This window comes from Rhinoderma darwinii, chromosome 3 (genome assembly GCF_050947455.1).
Source record: "Rhinoderma darwinii isolate aRhiDar2 chromosome 3, aRhiDar2.hap1, whole genome shotgun sequence".
Taxonomy (NCBI): Eukaryota; Metazoa; Chordata; class Amphibia; order Anura; family Rhinodermatidae; genus Rhinoderma; species Rhinoderma darwinii.
Genome location: NC_134689.1, coordinates 18,263,621 through 18,283,456, shown reverse-complemented (window position 1 = coordinate 18,283,456; position 19,836 = coordinate 18,263,621).

The following is a 19,836-nucleotide window of genomic DNA, read 5'->3' as shown; positions in this document are numbered from 1 at the left end:
TTTAAACCAAAATAGTGGGTCCAGAAAAAAGTATAAGGGCCTGTTCACAGCAGCGTCATACAGTACCAGCAAAGTAAATGAGATTTCAAGAAATCTCGTCTACATGGTGCATCATTTTTCTGTGCGTAAATTGACCTGTAAATCCTGCACCTAAAAACGCACCATTATGTGCGGAATTCCGTGCGTACACCTGCGGTTTTGGTGTGGATTTTCCGCATCAAGTTACACAACGTGTGCATGTAGCCTTAAAGAGGCTCTGTCACCAGATTTTGCAACCCCTATCTCGTATTGCAGCAGATCGGCGCTGCAATGTAGATTACAGTAACGTTTTTTTTGTTTTTAAAAACGAGCATTTTTGGCCAAGTTATGACCATTTTTATATTTATGCAAATGAGGCTTGCAAAAGTCCAAGTGGGCGTGTTTAAAGTAAAAGTACAACTGGGCGTGTATTGTGTTCGTACATCGGGGCGTTTTTACTACTTTTACTAGCTGGGCGTTCTGACGAATCAGCATCATCCACTTCTCTTCAGAACGCCCAGCTTCTGGCAGTGCAGACACACAGCGTGTTCTCCAGAGATCACGCTGTGACGTCACTTCCTGCCCCAGGTCCTGCATCGTGTCGGACGAGCGAGGACACATCGGCACCAGAGGCTACAGTTGATTCTGCAGCAGCATCAGCGTTAGCAGGTAAGTCGATGTAGCTACTTACCTGCAAACGCTGATGCTGCTGCAGAATCAACTGTAGCCTCTGGTGCCGACACGATGCAGGACCTGGGGCAGGAAGTGAGTGACGTCACAGTGTCTGCACTGCCAGAAGCTGGGCGTTGTGAAGAGAAGTGGATGATACTTCTCATCAGAACGCCCAGCTAGTAAAAGAAGTAAACACGCCCCGATGTACGCACATAATACACGCCCAGTTGTACTTAAGAAAGCCTCATTTACATAAATATAAAAATGGTCATAACTTGGCCAAAAATGCTCGTTTTAAAAAAATAAAAACGTTACTGTAATCTACATTGCAGCGCCGATCTGCTGCAATAGGAGATAGGGGTTGCAAAATCTGGTGACAGAGCCTCTAAGCTGTATTTGGCCTCTCAACCTGCATTACTGTAAGAATGGACTGGGCGATTAATCAAATTAATTTGCCCTCAAGGACTCCCATGATTCCGGTTTTTAACAGAATCGTAGAGTCGATTCTTTAGCGACGCCGCCGAGCTGCAGGAGGAAGCTCCGCCTCGTCACTTCCGCGTCCGCCCTGTTCTGTCTTTGCTTCCCCACGGAGCTGCTGTACCGTAGTGAACAAAATTATACGTCAGGGAACAGAAGTTCCGCGGGGAAACTGTGACTCCTAGTACATAGCCATAACACCCCGCTGTAGATGCCACCACCCGCCTCCCTTGCAGATCGCAAACCCCCCCCCCTTGTACATTGTAATTCGCACCACAACCCCCCCTTATAAATTGTGCTGCCGTAGATAGCAACCCCCTTGCAGATCGCATCCCCCCTTGTACCTTGTAGATCGCATCACATCCCCCCCTCCACCTTATAGATCGTGCCACTGTAGCTCTGACTAGGAGCTAAGTCCCTGGCCAAACCGTCTGGCTGGGGATTCAGCACCTAGTGGCAGCTACAGCGTTGCGATCTACAAGGGAGGCGAGGCGGGTGGTGCTGCGATCTGCAACAGAGCGGGGGGTTGTGATATCTACAAGGGCGTGTGGCCCTGTCTACAGCGGCACTGTATTGGGGGGGGGGGGGGGGGTGGCGGCACTATGTGCGCACTCACTACATGTGAGCACTGGCGCTTTTACTATATGTTGTGGGCACTGTCACTACATGGGGGCACTGTCACTACATGGGGGCACTGTCACTACATGGGGGCACTGTCACTACATGGAGGCACTGACACTACATGGGGGCCCTATGTCACTACATGGGGAACTGGGCACTATAGTGGGGGTGTCACTACATATGGGCACTGGGGCACTATACCCTGACAAATTAAATCCATCCTTTTTTCTTTTTTTTTACGGCCATGAAGGACGGACTGGAAATGGATGAGAATTTGGAGACACTGCTGCAAAATGGACATGAAAAACTGACCATTGATCCGTTTTTAATGGCCATTTTTTTTTTCACTGTCGTGTGACTGTAGCCTAAATGACTGTGATGCCAGGAGTCCAGTTCACATGTAACGTGTTCGGGCCGCGAAATCCGGCTGACACATGGACCGTTTTTCACGGTCCAATCACAGTCGTGTGAATCCGGCAATGTCAGAGACCGGCTGGGGTGGTGACGGGTAGAGAGGGCTGTTAGTGCACGCAGCGCATCATTGATTATAGATTCCGTTAACCTGTTCCCTGCCAGGGAACACAAGTTATAATCCGTTGGATATAAATCTTTCCAATTGTATTTATGATCAAATAATGTATTTGCAGAGGTTACGTACAATAATTATAGCAATATATGTTGAAAAGTTATTTCTAAAGAAATATATTCAATCATCTCTTGGTATTACTATTAAATAAACAGAACAAAAAAATCAGACAATCGAGATTTAAATCGAAAATCGGCCAAAGTGTTGAAAAAAAAAATCGAGCTTTTATTTTTTGCCAGAATCGCCCAGCCCTACTGTAAGATCTGAAAAACATCGCCCTATGGATACATTCATGGATTTTTGGTTCTATAATGTTCCGGTCAGCGTTTACCATTTCTAAATTGTTTTCATTCTTGTTTTGCAACCTTTTCCACCAGGTCGTCCTTACCAGTATAAACACAATATCTCCTTGTCAACTTTTTCCCTGCATGTCCAGTTACAGGATGGTCAATAGGGGCAAATATCCTCCACAACCTAAGGATGACGAGAAATACAGGTCAACAGAATCAAAGAACATTTCCTAAAGAAGAAAAGGACCATAAATTATGTACAATGAAAACGGTCCTTGTTTGGGAGTTTTTGAAGGATGATTCTTTCTATGGGTTACTAAGGAGTTGTATGAGTCGAGAAAAATTGGTGGTCCCCCCAGAAACAACTCCACTAATGGTAACTCCGCTCAGAAAAAAAAAGCAGACCCCTTTAGTCTATTCTCACACAACCCCCTTACTATTCTAATATATTGTAGCTATATAATTTACAACCAAAAACATTCTAAGGAGATGCCACACAAAGTTGTTTTTCTTTATACCAGTTTTGATAAAAGTCGAGCAGGTGTTTTTGTTTTTTTAATGTAGCTACTAAACACCTAAAAAAAATAAAGCCTGAAATAGTTTTTATACTTGTCAGAAAAGTAGTCACGGTGGGCTGACCGTTCCTGTTTGCTGTAGCCTGTCACCTTTGCTGTATAGACTGGGATACAATGAGCAGAGTAACCTCATTATTAGTATTAGAGGGTGGGTGAGTTAATGACAGCTCTATTGACCTGCTGGAGGCCTAGATAGGATTGCAATGTTACACATGCAAATAAGGCTCTGTATGCAGCTCCCCTGCCAGTCTCTGGGGGACGGGGCTCCATTACTTCCTCAAGACTGTAATAATCTGTGACATTTCTCTGTCAATTGAGTACCATTTATTGCAGATGCCATAAAGCACCCACTCCCTGCTGTACTGTCTATATAGGAAGGAAGTGTGTCTCCAATATGGCAGTGTTTAAAAATAAAAAATAGCTAATTTTTTTTTTTTTTTAAAACCGCAAACCCCATATTTCTCTTGTACAGACTTAGGTCTTCTTTAACGAGCTTGTCTGAATTGTGTCCGCAAAATTGGAACGTTTTTCCATCCATGTCCATGTTGTGTATATGGGGTTTGTGTGTCATCCGTTTTTCTCCTGCAAGCACTTCCTGGTTTTACTTATCTTTTTTTTTTCCGTGCATTTCTTTAGCAACTGATCCTTGAAAAACGGACAGCACACGGATGTCGTCTATGTACCGTCTGTTTTTCACGTACCCATAGACTAGAAAAATGGACCAGGATAGGACATGCTGTGAGTTTCTCGCAACGGACACACGCTCTGTTGAAAAAAGTGGATGTGTGCATAGCCCCATTGACTTGTATGTGTCAGTGTGCTGTAAAAGTGGACAGCACAGGGACAAGAAATACATGTGTGAATAAGACCTTAGACCTCATTTAGATGGTGATAATGTGACCGGATTTTAGCGCCTGTATTAGGTTGGCTGCACACGTGGTGTGTCTGCTGCGGATTTCACCCCTTTCATTGCAGAAGGGGGAAATATGCGGCAAATCCACGTTACACATTTTTCCGCTGCCTGTAGATTGCATGCCAACAATGGCCGCAATCATTGTATAGTATGTGCAGGACAGGTACAGACTGCTTCAATTATAGGTAATAATTTGCATATGTAAATTAAAATAAATAATTTAGACTAAGGTCCTATTCTACCATGCCATATATATTTTCCCACTACACACTGTAACGAAGAATACATGGACGACACTGCACACAATCAAACTGAACCGGGGTTTAATTATTAATGCAACTATAACTTTAGCTAAATACTAATTTAGATTCGGCTCTTCCATTTTCGGCAATGTACTTTGAAAATGCGCTCAGTAATTATTATAATTAATGGAAGTCCTATTAATTCTGCAGGGAAAATTTGTGCATAAATATTACATCGGCCTCCTAATGCACGACATGTTTTATGCTTTTTCAGCTTTGTCTGTTGAAGTCTCTTTGTTGCGCTGTTAACCCTGCAATTCTAAGAGGGATTGTTATTTGTATACAGCGGCTGATGGTGATCATGCTAATGAGGTACAAGGGCTCGACATGCATTAAGAACGCGTTTCGCTGACACACAAGTCGAGACTCTTATGGGGCCCTGGGGTTTATTTGGGATGTTTTGTGTGTGACTTAGAGTTTTTGGAGTTTAGAAAGAAATACTAATGGAAAATTGTTCAGTAATAGGTGTGTATTATCGTTACTATATACTTGTGTCTAGGGCTATGTGTACTACTGTATATATTTGTAATTGGGTGTCGACAGACTGGTTAGCTCCTCCTATATCTGTACACTATTTCTCCTTTAAGACCCATTACCCACCGTAATTTTTTTTCGCCAATACAGGAATAAATACGACCTGAAGGAAGTAGGAAAACCTTTGTGGTCCCTGTTTCAGGATATAATCCCAGTTTTATACAGACCAAGGCAATTCTTTAATTGAACATATAAAAGGTTGTCAGCTCCACCCACGTTCATAGGAAGGTAGATATTTTCAAGTCTTACATTTGTGCTAATTTTTTATAATATATATTTATGGGTCAGAGCTGTTCTCTGATACAGAGCTCCAAATCACCATCATAGACAAAGAGTTAAATTATAACATTTTCGCTCCATGATGCCGCCATTAGGGGGAGCTTACTGCATACTGCTTGATTGAGTTCAATGCAGTAAGCTCCCCCTAGTGGCAGCTGCAGGGAGCCAGAATTGTATCATTTAACACTTTTTCTATAAAAAGTTTTTTTTGATACAGATCTCCACCCACTACAAAGAAATATTAAGAAATTAATCCAAATGTAAAAAAAAAAATATTATTTTGTTTCCTTGTAAAGTTAGCGCCATTCTTACACTACTGGCAGTGTTAACATATCATCTAGCGCCATGTGACTGCAGCAGCCAAATGACCAATGTCACCGCTGTCTGTGATTGGTCGCGCGGTGCTGGATTAGGGTATGTTCACACGCAGTGACCAAAAAACGTCTGGAAATACGGAGCGGTTTTCAGCCGAAAACAGCTCCTGATTTTCATATGTTTTTGTAGCAACTCGTGTTTTTCGCAGTGTATTTTACGGCCGTTATTGGAGCTGTTTTTCAATGGAGTCAATGAAAAACGGCTCCAAAAACTTCCCAAGGGGTGACATGCACTTCTTTTTCGCGAGGCGTCTTTTTACGCGCCATCTTTTGACAGCGACGCGTAAAATTACACCTCGTGGGAACAGAACATCGTAAAACCCATTGAAAGCAATGGGCAGATGTTTGTAGGCGTAATGGAGCCGTTTTTTCAGGCATAATTCGAGGCGTAAAACGCCCGAATTACGTCTGAACACACTGCGTGTGAACATACCCTTACTCTTCACCGTGCTTTGGTCTTTGGAGTTGCAGGACCAACATCAAAATTATAATGAGTATATATTTTTTTGTTTTTGTCCATGACATTTTTTTTAAAGCTTCACGTCCCTTTAAGAGCTGCTGGAGTGATTTACGACACCGCGGAATCCTCGATAATTGGTGTTTTGTCGGCAGACTTTGCTACATCCATTCATTTAAGCTTCAAATCTAATGAATTAAATGAAAACGGCAAAGCAAAGTTGTAAATTAGATCTGCAGATGGTGTGATAACATTTGGAGACCGGGAACTATACGCAAAACTGCAATGAAAGACAAGCCGCGGCAGACAATTTTCCTAATTGGAATCTACATTTCACTCCCTGATTTGCTTTTCTTTGGCAACATTGACTTGTTGCTCCCCACCAATAGACCTTTGACTGTAGACTTATTTAAAGGAAAACTCCACTATAAACTAAACAGAATCTACGCAAAATATTGAGTACATTTGTACTGACGTCACTAATGTTGTTTCTTCTCCGTTCATGTCTAAAGCTAATTCAGAATTCTGCTAAGATCTGTGTACCACAGAGCAGTGCATTATGGGAGCTTATTAGACAGTTATACCGTTGGAATGAAGATTATCTGACCGCAGATAAATTGCTGTCTGTTTCCAACGGCAACCAAAATAATTATTGAAAGCAGCTATGTATAGGGAAACAATATATAATAAGTAAATGAAATAAAAAGCATTTCATAAGTTACCCAATTTTTATGTAGCTTGAAACTGTGAAATTGTGTTGAAAATAGAATTACACAAAAAACAATGCTATATATATATATATATATATATATATATATATATATATATATACACACACACACACACACACACACACATACACACACACACACATATTAAAAAATATACACATACACTACCGATCAAAAGTTTTAGAACACCTCCATTTTTCCAGTTACTATTTACATTAACACAGTTTTAGGCCCCATGCACACGAACGTGCTTTTGCGGCCGCAATTCCCCCGAAAATCCACGGGAGAATTGCGGCCCCATTCATTTCTATGGGGCCATGCACACGACTGTGGTTTTCACGGTCCGTGCATGTCCCCGGAGCCCGGACCGCAGAAAGAACGGACATGTCTTATTACGGCCGAGTTCTGCGGTCCTGGCTCATAGAAAATAATGGACGCGGCCATGTGCACGGCCTGCGATTTGCGGACGGCTCGCGGTTGACACTCCGCGGCCGGCCGACTAGAAAATCACGGTCGTGCACATGGCTACGGTTGTGTGCATGAGGCCTTAGTACAGCAAATAATGTGAATTGGTTCAAAAGTAAGTTTAAAAACATAAAAATAATAGGAATTTTTAACCACAAACGTAACAATAGTCTGAATTTCTGATTTTAAACAAAGGGTTTTTTTCAGGGAAGAGGTCTAGCAGACCAAAGGCCACTACTAAATCGGATGATGAGGTTTTTTTTTTAGAGTCAACAGTGTGCGTGATTGGCACCTCACTGCACAAAATCTTCAAACCCATCTTCATGCAGCGAAAGATAGACAAGTTTCCATTTCAACTGTGAAGAGAAGACGTCTATCTGCAGGTTTGACAGGTCGAGTATCAGTAAGGCCTTATTCACACGAGCGTGTGCGTATTGCGTGAGCAAAAAATGCTGCGTTTTTTGCACGTTGCAGTTGCGTGTGTAATAAGGCCTAAGAAAGCCACTGCTAAGATTGCAAAAAAAAAAAAAAAAAAAAAGACTTGCCTGGGCCAACCAGCCCCTCCAGTGGACTCCTGAAGAGTAGGAGAAGGTTTTATTGACTGATGAATCAAAATTTGACATTTTTGGTACATCACGCAGAGTTTTTGTACGTCATCGAGTACGTGGAAGGAAGATTCCTCAGTGGGTGACACCAAATCCCAAACATGGAGGAGGAAGCGGGATGGTCTGGATTCAGAGTTGGCTACTTGCCCTTGGTTACGGGCACAATGGACAAAAAGGGCTACTACAGTATTTTGATGCGCTATGCAATGCCCTTTGGTGTAGACCTACTTGGTCAGAGGTTCATATTACAGCAAGACAATGATCCAAAACATACTTCTAGGTTATACCAGGACTACCTAAGAAGACGGGAGGCTTCAAAGAATGGAATGGCCGGCACAGTCTCCAGACTCCAGACTTAAACCCCATTGAGCTTATTTGGGATGAAATGGACAGAAGGGTGAAAGCAAAGCCGCCTACAAGTGCAGCACAATTGTGGGAACTGCTGCATGAACGATCTCTGAATACAATTGTAGAAAGAATGCCTCGATTGTGTAAAGCTGTTATATCAGCCAGAGCCGAAAATCTAGATTTTATTTGTTGAAACAAAATTAATCCATTATTTTATTTATCTTAAATTGTTTATTTCTTCTCTGCTTTCATTTCAAACTACATTTGAAACATTAAACTGTAAATAGCAATAAAAACTGGAAAATTGAGGTGTTCTAAAACTTTTGACCGAATGTGTGTGTATCTATATCTATAATATTTTCTTGACACAAGTATTGGGACACACCTACTAATCATTGAATTCAGGTGTTTCATTCAGTCCCATTGCGACAGGTGTATAAAATCCAACACTAGCCATGCAGTCTGTCTTTCCTTGTAAGGGTATGTTCACACGGCCAAATTTCAGACGTATACGAGGTGTATTATGCCTCGTTTTACGTCTGGAAATACGTCTCAAATACGTCGGCAAACATCTGCCCATTCATTTGAATGGGTTTGCCGACGTACTGTGCAGACGACCTGTTATTTACGAGTCGTCGTTTGACAGCTGTCAAACGACGACACGTAAAAATACAGCCTCGTCAAAAGAAGTGCAGGACACTTCTTTGGACGTTTTTGGAGCTGTTTTCTCATAGACTCCAATGAAAACAGCTCCAAAAACGGACGTAAAAAACGCAGCGAAAACGGCGCGAAAAACGCTGCGAAAAGTGCGAGTTGGTAAAAAAACGTCTGAAAAGCAGGGTCTGTTTTCCCTTGAAAACAGCTCTGGATTTTCAGACGTTTTTGTTGACTACGTGTGAACATACCCTTATAGAATGGGGCCAGGCCCGGCGTCAAGCACCCGGCAATCCACGCTGCCGTCGTTAAGACATCACTGTCCATTTATGGACAGTGATGTAAGAAGGAGAGGAGTCCCAGGCAGAGCGCTAGCATCTCTGCTCCGGGACTCCGTCTCTGTGAAAGCCACTGATATCGCTGTCTATATATGGACAGTGAATATGGACGTCGATGCCAGGACCAGATCAGTGTCCCAGCCTGACCGCGCTGGTCCCGCCTCCAACTGAGCCTGTGTCCGCAGCCTCGCTCCAGCATTCACTGTGCCTTTAGCAGCTCGGCACAGGCAGGCGCGATGTATTGACATCACTACATCGCGCCTGCCTGCGACGAGTCACTCACAGCACAGTGCAGAGGAGGAGAAGGATCCGCCACACGTCGTGGGAACGGGGATAGGTAAGTAATTATGCTATTATTGTTCTATTAGGTACATATGGGGGCATTATACTGGGTATGGGAGGGGGTCCTATTGTAGCTGCTGAGGGAGCATTATACTGTATGGGGGGCATTATACTGTATGGGGAAGCTATGGGGTCATTATACTGTATGGGGGGCATTATACTGTATGGGGAAGCTATGGAGGCATTATACTGTATGGTGCAGCTCTGGGGGGGGGCATTATACTGTATGGTGCAGCAATGGGGAGCATTATACTGTATGGGGGCATTATACTGTATGGGGCAGCTCTGGGGGGCATTATACTGTATGGTGCAGCTATGGGGGCATTATACTGTATGGGGGACATTATACTGTATGGGGCAGCTCTGGGGGGCATTATACTGTATGGTGCAGCTATGGGGGGCATTATACTGTATGGTGCAGCTATGGAGGGCATTATACTGTATGGTGCAGCTATGGGAGACATTATACGGTATGGTGCAGCTATGGGAGACATTATACGGTATAGAGGGCATTATACTGTATGGGACAGCTATGGGGGCATTATACTGTATGGGGCAGCTATGGGGGGCATTATCAGTGGCGGATTATCATATGGGCGATTCGGGCGGCCGCCCGGGGCCCGAGGCTCCCAGGGGGCCCATGGCAGCCCGAACCGCACATCATCTTGCAAAGTTACTTATTCAGCGCGCTAGCGCTGCTAACTAACGAAGATGAGGGGAGGAGCAGGGAATTGGCCGGGAAAGGGGTAGGACACGCCTCCCTGACAAGTGCGGGCCGCCGCCATTGAGTAACAGAACAGCGAGGGACGGCTGTTCTGTTACTCCGAATCTGCAAGACGGTCGGTCACCGGCGCTGAGGTCAGTACAGCAGGCTTATCCTCCTTCCCAACTGGTTCCCGACCGCTGGCTGTATTTTTACGGCCAGCGGTCAGGGACGGGTCCTTAAAACCCGAGCCATAGACTTTCTACGGCTCGGGTTTTAACTTGCTGCCCGCGCGATCGGGTCTCCGGCTGTCAGTGACTGCCGGGGACCCTGAGGAAAAGACAGAAGCAGCTTTCGCTGCTTCTGTCTTCTCCGATGTCTTCTTACACAGCGTTCAATGAACGCTGTGTATAGGAATAGAGACAGCAGCAGCGGCGCTGTCTCTATTCCTCCCGGTGATCATGTGACTGTTCACATGATCGCCGGGTGCCGTTAGTGGCAGGCTGCTGCTGGGTCTAACTAGACCCAGCACAGCCCTATTAGTGACAATCGTCACTATGAGAGGGCTGATTTCCCCTGTAACTGGGGCTGCTGTGCAGCCCCAGTTACAGTGGAAAAACATGGTGTAAAAGAAAGAAAAAATATATATAAAGTTCCCCAAAGGTCTTTTTTGACCTTTGAGGAACAGACCACAGTAATAAAAAAATAGGAAAGTAAAGTGCAAAAAAAATGAAATAATAAATACACATAAAATACCCACCCCAATAAAAACCGTCCGTCCCCCCCGCCAATCATTGTTGTAACGCAAGCGCTGACCCAATTACCCTAATATAGACATGTAATATATTAACATTTACGGTAAACAATGACGATTACAAATAAAAGGTCTATTTTAGGGTAAAACTATGTTATTACCCAAAAAAATAGCTGAAACGTAAAAAAGCTTATTTTTTTACTATTATTTTTAAACTTTATGAATAAAAATTCTAAAATAGCAAAAAAGGTGTGTATAAAAACGCTAAAAAAAAAGAAACCTGCATTGTCTACGGAAAAAACGTCGCAAAAATCACGTCGTTTTTATTTCTTTTTTATAAAAATGTGTGTTTGGTGCAACTTTGTAATTACGTTTTATTAAAAAATATTTTCACTTTTTGAGATACAGCTGCTTTGTATCCTGTATCCATCAGGTCAGCAGGACTGACGGGATCAGTGAAACGGGCCCTGCGCTAAATTATAATCTTCGATGTGATAGATTTGAGGTGGATCCTGCGTGTCACTGATCCTGTCAGTCCTGCTGACCTGACGGATACAGGATACAAAGCAGCGGTATCTCAAAAAGTGAAAATATTTTTTAATAAAACGTAATTACAAAGTTGCACCAAACACACATTTTTATAAAAAATAAATAAAAACGACGTGATTTTTGCGACGTTTTTTCCGTAGACAATGCAGGGTTCGTTTTTTATCGTTTTTATACACACCTTTTTTGCTATTTTACAATTTTTATTCATAAAGTTTATCTATATGGGGCTGTGTGTAACGCTCTCTACGGGGAGGATGTGTGATATATAGAGGGGGCTGTGTATGGCGATATCTATGGGGGTGTGTAATATCTACAGGGGCTGTGTGTATGGTGTTTTACAGTGTGTGGTATTATATTCAGGCGCGCAGTGTTTGGTGCTATTATATTTAGGGGTACAGTATGTGGCACCATGATAACTTTATTTTCGTTTATAGGTGTGGAAATGTTGGAAAAGTGAGGAGACGTCTGAGTGGCAAATTCTGCAGAAATGAGTCATGGCCAGGAGAAGTCGTCATGAGCGCTGGACCGGATGGTGAAGAAAAGAGGAAAAAAACTACTAGAATCTGAGACGTCGTCACCTGTGAGTCACTAGATTTATAGAGAATCTGTCACCTCTCCTGACATGTTTATTATAGGAATCCTTGTATTTCACAAAAAGTCTTTCTGCAGTCCAGGACTGATAGACAATTCCCCTTGTCAGGAGGTTGTGTCCCTGCACAGTGTGATACTGTCAGTATGTAGGGACACAGCCCTGTGACAAGGGAAATCGTAACACTGTTAATGCTTGCCCAAAAAAGTAGTGTCAAAAATAGTTACGGCGCGGCGGTGAGGAAGGGGGGCCCAAGTTTGGTTAACAGCCCAGGGCCCATGGTCTACTTAATCCGCCACTGGGCATTATACTGTATGGGACAGCTATGGGAGGCATTATACGGTATGGGGGGCATTATACTGCATGGGGCAGCTATGGGGGGCATTATACTGTATGTGGCAGCTATGGGGAGCATTATACTGTATGATGCAGCTATGGAGGCATTATACTGTATGAGGCAGCTAAGGGGGGCATTATACTGTATGGGGCAGCTATGGGGGCATTATACTGTATGGGGCAGCTTTGGGGGGCATTTTACTGTATGGTGCAGCTATGGGGGGCATTATACTGTATGGTGCAGCTATGGGGGCATTATACTGTATGGGGCAGCTATGCGGAGCATTATACTGTATGGTGCAGCTATGGGGGCATTATACTGTATGGTGCAGCTATGGGGGAATTATACTGTATGGGGCAGCTATGGCGGGCATTATACTGTGTGGAGGGCATCTATAGGGGGCATTTTACTGTGGGGGCATTCATGGGGTCTGTCGGGCAAGGCAGCTGGGCATAGGCGTGCGCAGGGGTGTGGTAGTGTTGGGGACGGGTAGTGGGGGCCTAAGCTGAATTCAGGGCTCATGAACCTATAGCTACGCCACTCCCAGGCAGAGTGCTAGTAGTGCTTTGCCCAGACTACGGCTCCGGGGTTGCCCCTGACAACACTGTCTATATATAGACAGTGACGTCAGGGGCTGTGTGTCACTACCTGGGAGGAGGGGGCTGTGTGTCACTACCTGGGAGGAGGGGGCTGTGTGTCACTACCTGGGAGGAGGGGGCTGTGTGTCACTACCTGTGAGGAGGGGGCTGTGTGTCACTACCTGTGAGGAGGGGGCTGTGTGTCACTACCTGGGAGGAGGGGGCTGTGTGTCACTACCTGGGAGGAGTGGGCTGTGTGGCACTACCTGTGAAGAGGGGGCTGTGTGGCACTACCTGGGAGGAGTGGGCTGTGTGGCACTACCTGGGAGGAGGGGGCTGTGTGGTACTACCTGGGAGGAGGGGGCTGTGTGGCACTACCTGGGAGGAGGGGGCTGTGTGGCACTACCTGGGAGGAGGGGGCTGTGTGGCACTACCTGGGAGGAGGGGGCTGTGTGGCACTACCTGGGAGGAAGGGGCTGTGTGGCACTACTATGGGGGCATAAACAGGGCCTATCGTCTATATGGGGGCACAAAGTGAAGATTTTTGGCATTTCACTGCCGCCGTGAGTTCCCCGCAAAGGGGCCCACTAAGTCTGTGTCGCACAAGGGCCCACATAAACCTGGAGCTGGTCCTCAATGGGGCGTTTTAAAGAGTTTATTGAATTCCAGTGTGCTACTACAATAGGACGCCATCGTGGCCACAAGTCAGTTCATGAAATTTCTTCCGGCTAGATATCAACTGTGAGTGGTATTATTACAAAGTTCAAGCGTTTAGGAAACACAGCAACTCAGCCACGAAGTGAAGACCCCATTAGTTACAGAGCAGGGTAACCGAGTGCTGAGGCACATAGTGCATAAAAGTCGCCAACGCTCTGATGACTCAACTCCAGAGATCTAAACCTCCTCTGGCATTAACATCCACACAAAAACTGTGCTCCAGGAGCTGCATGCCAGCCTTACATCACCAAGCACAATGCCAAGCGTCGGATGGAGTGGTGTAAAGCCGCCGCCACTGGGCTCTGGAGAAGTGGAAATGTTTTCTGTGGAGTGACGCTTCTGTATCCGGCAGTCTGATGGACGAGTCTGGATTTAGTGAATGCCAGGAGAACGTTACCCGCCTGACTGCATTGTGCCAACTGTAAACTTTGGTAGAGGAGGGGTAACGCTATGGGGTTGTTTTTCAGGTGTTGCCTAGGCCCCTTAGTTCCAGTGATGGGAAGTCTTAATGTTTAGCAGAACAAGACATTTTGGACAATTGTAGCTTCCAACTTTGTGGGAACAGTTTGGGGTTCGGCCTTTTCTGTTCCAGCATGACTGCGCTCCAGTGCACAAGGTTCATAAAGACAAGATTGAGTGAGTTTTGTGTGGAAGAACGTGACAGTGCTGACCTCAACCACATCCAACATCTTTGGCGTGAACTAGAACGGAGATTGCGAGCCAGGCCCCCTCCCTCAACATCAGTGTCTGACCTCACAAATGCTCTTCTGGGTGAATGGGCAAAAATTCCTACAGGCACCACAAAATCTTGTAGAAATCCTTCCCGGAAGAGTGGAATCTGTTTTACTGCAAAGGGGAAATCAACTACATATTAATGTCTATGGATTTAGAATGGGATGTCATAAAAGCTCCAGTAGGTGTAATGTGTAGGTGTCCAAATACTTTTGTCCATATAGTGTATATACAGTGCTGATTACTGTGCATGATCTCCAAACAGGACTGTGACATATCAGGTCTTAGCAGAGCTGTCAATAACCCTGCTCGACAAAAGGCGTTTCACCCGCAACATCATGCGCCAATAAATTAATTTCACACATTTAATCTATACACATAAGCAATGTCAATCCCCCCGTCTACAGCACAGAAGCATGCTATACGGATCAGTTCAGGCCCTTTGTTCTCGCTAATGAGCCCTTTTTTCTTTTATTTTACAGAATACTTGTTGACTTATATGAAGGCAAATGGCATCGTGCTTTATCCACTTTGACATTTCCCTTAGCTGAGGAGTGGCGGCCATTCACACACTCTTATCTCTAAGTGCCTGCTGCCGTACTCCCTGGTCATGCTCTGTCATGACGCCTCTGATCTCCAAAACCCTATTTTACTATGTCATTTTATGCCTGTCTGTTTTAATGCACAGATACAACTCTAAATGGGACTAATTCCTACCGATTGCAATCATTGTCTTATGTAACATGATTTTCCAGCACAGCGAAATGTTACAATAAGCAAGAAAATAGTATAACATGGTGCGGGATATAGAGCTGTACTTTTTGCTTTATTTTATATTTATATTGATTAAAGGGATATTCCTACATTTATTACATATATCAGGGCCGGCCTTAGGGGCACAGGGCGCTGCCCCCTCCAAGCATGTAGGGGTCGCCACTGGGCTCTGCCTCTATTCTGTGCTCTTCTCTTAGTTACACATGGAGTAAGTAAGAGCCATGGAAAAATAGAAGAGGAGGAAGCTCCGCCCACAGCCAGTCCTGTAAGAAGCCTGTGATCCTGTCAGCAAGGGTGAGTATAGGTGAGTAGGTAGAAATAGGTGAGTATCTATGTTTCTGTGTGTGTGTGTGTGTGTGTGTGTATACAGTATGTGTCTCTGTGTATATACAGTATGTGTCTGTGTTTGTATATGTTAAAGTGTGTGTGTATGTGTCTGCATGTGTTTATTTCTCTTTGTAAAAGTGTGCATTCAATATTAAAGTAGAACAGATAATTCAAAGATATAACCTGAACAGACATACCCTGCTGCCCCTAATATATCATTCTGCCTCCTATCTATCCTGCTATCCCTTATATAACCTGCTGCCCCTTATATACCCTGCTGCCCCTATATACCCTGCTGCCTCTATATAGTCTGTTGCCCCCTACATATCCTGCTACCCCTATATATCCTGCTGCCCCATATATACTCTGCTGCCTCCTATATACCCTGCTGCCCCCTATATATCCTGCTGCCCCTTATATACTCAGCTGCCTCCTATATACCCTGCTCCCCTATATACCCTGCTGCCCCTATATACCCTGCTGCCCCTATATACTCTCCTGCCCCATATACCCTCCTGCCCCTATATATCCTGCTTCCCCTATATATCCTGCTGCCCCTTATATATCCTGCTGCCCCTTATATATCCTGCTGCATCCTATATATCCTGCTGCCCCTATATACCCTGCTGCCCCTTATATACCCTGCTGCCCCTTATATACTCTGCTGCCCCTTATATACTCTGCTGCCCCATATATATATATATATATATATATATATATATATATATATATATATGCCTCTGTGTGTGTTTATATGTGTCTGTGGGTATAGTTATCATCTATGATATTATCTGTACTCAGAGTTATCACTGTGCTATCAGCGGTGTTACATTGGACTGCAGGTAACATTTACTGCATTATCTGTATTCAGAGAGTTATCACTGTGTGTTATATGTGGTGTTACATAGGACTGCAGGTAACATCTATGACATTATCTGTACTCAGAGAGTTATCACTGTGCGTTATCTGTTGTGTTACATAGGACTGCAGGTCACATCTACTACATTATCTGCACTCAGAGAGTTATCACTGTGTTATCTGTAGTGTTACATAGGACACCAATCCATTCATCTCTAGATGACAGCACCACTGATCGCAGTGCCACAGAGTATTGCGGTCTTCATCTGCAGGGACCTACAAAGCAAGAACAAAGGATAACAACATATATACATCACATTTGGCGTCCGAACAGTCTCTTAAAGGGCCAGGTAACCTATTTGCAAAAGGATACTTCGCACAGTCCATAGACTGCAAGGAGAAAAGTTGCTGCAGGAGAAATAACTGTAGAGACCATAAGCCCATAACGTGAGTTGCCCTTTCGCTCCCCAATAAAAAACACAACACATATTTTACTTTTTTGATGGCCGGGGGTCGGACAGAGTTTTATTAATGTATCTCCAAATTTATTAAATCTCCACATAACCATTCTCTCATAATGTAAACAAGGAGATCCGAAACGTTATCCCTGCCACCGGACTCCCAGCGGGCAAGTCCGCCTTCAGCTCCACCATCATCACCATCTCAGACCGCCAGCTGTGACTTGGTTGCATAATATAAAATATAAACATATCATGAACAAGATATGAAAAACAACAGAAAGTGAAAATGCCATTCAAGTGAGCAGCAAAACTCCGACTCACGAAGAGTCACCTTCCAGCACGCAGGAAAGGGAAAAAAAACCCTTGTGGGGAAACCTCTAGGGAAACCATGGCTGGAAGATAGCCCTTCTTCTGGGCTTAGAGGGTAATTAGCTAGCTGTTATTTGATATATATATTTTTTTTATTATTCTTTTTTATTATTTTTTTTTTTAATGTTTTGGTTTTTTTCAACCCCTTAGCCATGTAAAGCCTGACATCTCCAGTCAAGTACATCTTCCTTATACAGAATGACGCCCTACAGTAGCATTACATGAAGACTATGTGATGAATGTACAGGCCGGGTTCCGGCATAAAAGTGCTGCTTTTACAAAGCTATTCCTCCTCTATGACATCTATATGTTCTAAATGGACTAAGATTGTTATAATGGGATTGACGCTTTTAAGTCTTTCTTCTGTCATGTTAAAACTTGTTTTTGAATAACATAAAAAAATTGTATCAAGACAAACCTATGTCAAAAGGACAGATTTTAGTATACGTTGGCCCTATAGAAATCTACGGAAAAACCCTTTTTTGTATACAAACATAAATATCAGACATATGATGCCAGGGCCCGACTATAGAGTGGGCACAAAGGGCAATCTGACTCCACATGATGTGAGCAGAGATTTATCTGAACTGCACAGATTGCTGCAAATTATCGCCACACTTGCTGCAATGTCTAGAGGGCGACCACTAGATGGCGCTCTTGTAGTACACCTTTTAGGCTGCTAAATTCTGCTTTATTTTTTAGCAACTATTGTGATTAATTATGTGATTATGTGCTGCGACTATCCTCGGTGAAGTATTATTTTTATTTGTAAAAGGTGCTCATGTGGGACATTACCTGAGCAGCGCATTACAGATTTGCATTTAAATACAGTATTTATCAACCATACAAAGAGACTGTATTGATTTAACAAATTCTAACACTGGGGGTTTCATTTCACAAAGAATCTGTAATTACATCCCTCAATGGACACAAACAAATCAGTATCAGAAATATTCCCGGTTATGTTACATAAAAGATGACACTGGATTAATGATTTTGATTAACGGTGATGTGGAGACAAGACATTTTATTTAATGTTGTGTTAGCGCGCTCATTTACAGATTATTTCCCCTTAAAATAGAAAAAAGACACGCAAATTTACAATTCCCTGAGTCGTCCTCTAGTGCCACCTATTTTAATATCTTTTTAGCCATTTATGAGTTGTCTCCCATACAGACGGGGGAGGGGGGATCATTAATGGCAGCAATTAGTGTCTATGTAAGGAGGTGCTTCGCAAAAGTTCACGTGGACTTTCCCCCCAGTGTTAGGCTGGGTTCACATGAGCATGTTCGGTCCGTAAAGGACGGAATGTATTTCGGCCACAAGTCCCGGACCGAACACACTGCAGGGAGCCGGGCTCCTAGCATCATACTTATGTACGATGCTAGGCGTCCCTGCCTCTCCGTGGAACTACTGTCCCGTACTGAAAACATGATTACAGTACGGGACAGTTGTCCGGCAGCGAGGCAAGGACTCCTAGCATCGTACATAACTATGATGCTAGGAGCCCGGCACCCTGCAGTGTGTTCGGTCCGGGACTTGTGGCCGAAATACGTTCCGTCCTTTACGGACCGAACATGCTGGTGTGAATCCAGCCTTATACACAACTTGTACTGTGTTGCGGTTCATGTGTTTGTTATGTTGGCACTGCCTTGAAATGGGTTATCCGGGTTTCTAAAGTTGATGGCCTATCCTTAGAACCTAGGATGGGCCATCAATATTCGATCGGTGCGGGTCCGACTCTCGGCACCCCTGCCGATTAGCTGTATGAAGGGGCTGTGGCACTCATACGAGTACCGCGGCCACTTTATTTTTTAACCTGGATAGGCCTTTTAATTGTCATGCCATGTTTATTTGACATACACACTGGGCACGCCGGAGATTTTGGCGGGCTCTGGTGATGTGCGAACGCCTGGTGATGTGCGTGGTGCCGTAGGGGCTCCATTCAGCGGTGTAGCAAATATATTTAAGGGGGAGCTGTGGTGAGACACGAGGAGAGTGGGTCGTGTACTGAGAGAGAGTGGTACAGTGTAGAGCAAAATGTCAGGTGTGAGGAGTAGATATCGCATGGGACTGGTAGTACAACAGGGACTGGAGGAAGGTTTATGGAGAGGAGTCTGTGCAATCCTTTAGTGGGGTAATGGGTTAGGACCGAGGGCCAAACATACACTAAAAACTGACCCTCTTACATCTATAGTGGTTGACGCCAAGCTCCCCCATATGAAAGTGAAGAGATGGGGAATGCATTTCAGATTTATGTCATACTTGCCATCTCTCCCGGAATGTCTGTGATGCCATCTGGAAGAGCCGTCAAGTCTCTCAGGCGCCGTCTCCTGACTTGGGGCTGGCATCAGGACTTTTTCTGCAGAGGTCTGAGCTATCAGACTTCATACAGTATATAGTTTAGAACGGAGAGAGGCCATGGAGGATGGTGGCCTGGCAAGTACAAGCAGGCCATCGATGAAGCAGTGCCGATAGCTGAGTATTTTGCTTTGCTAGAGGGGTAG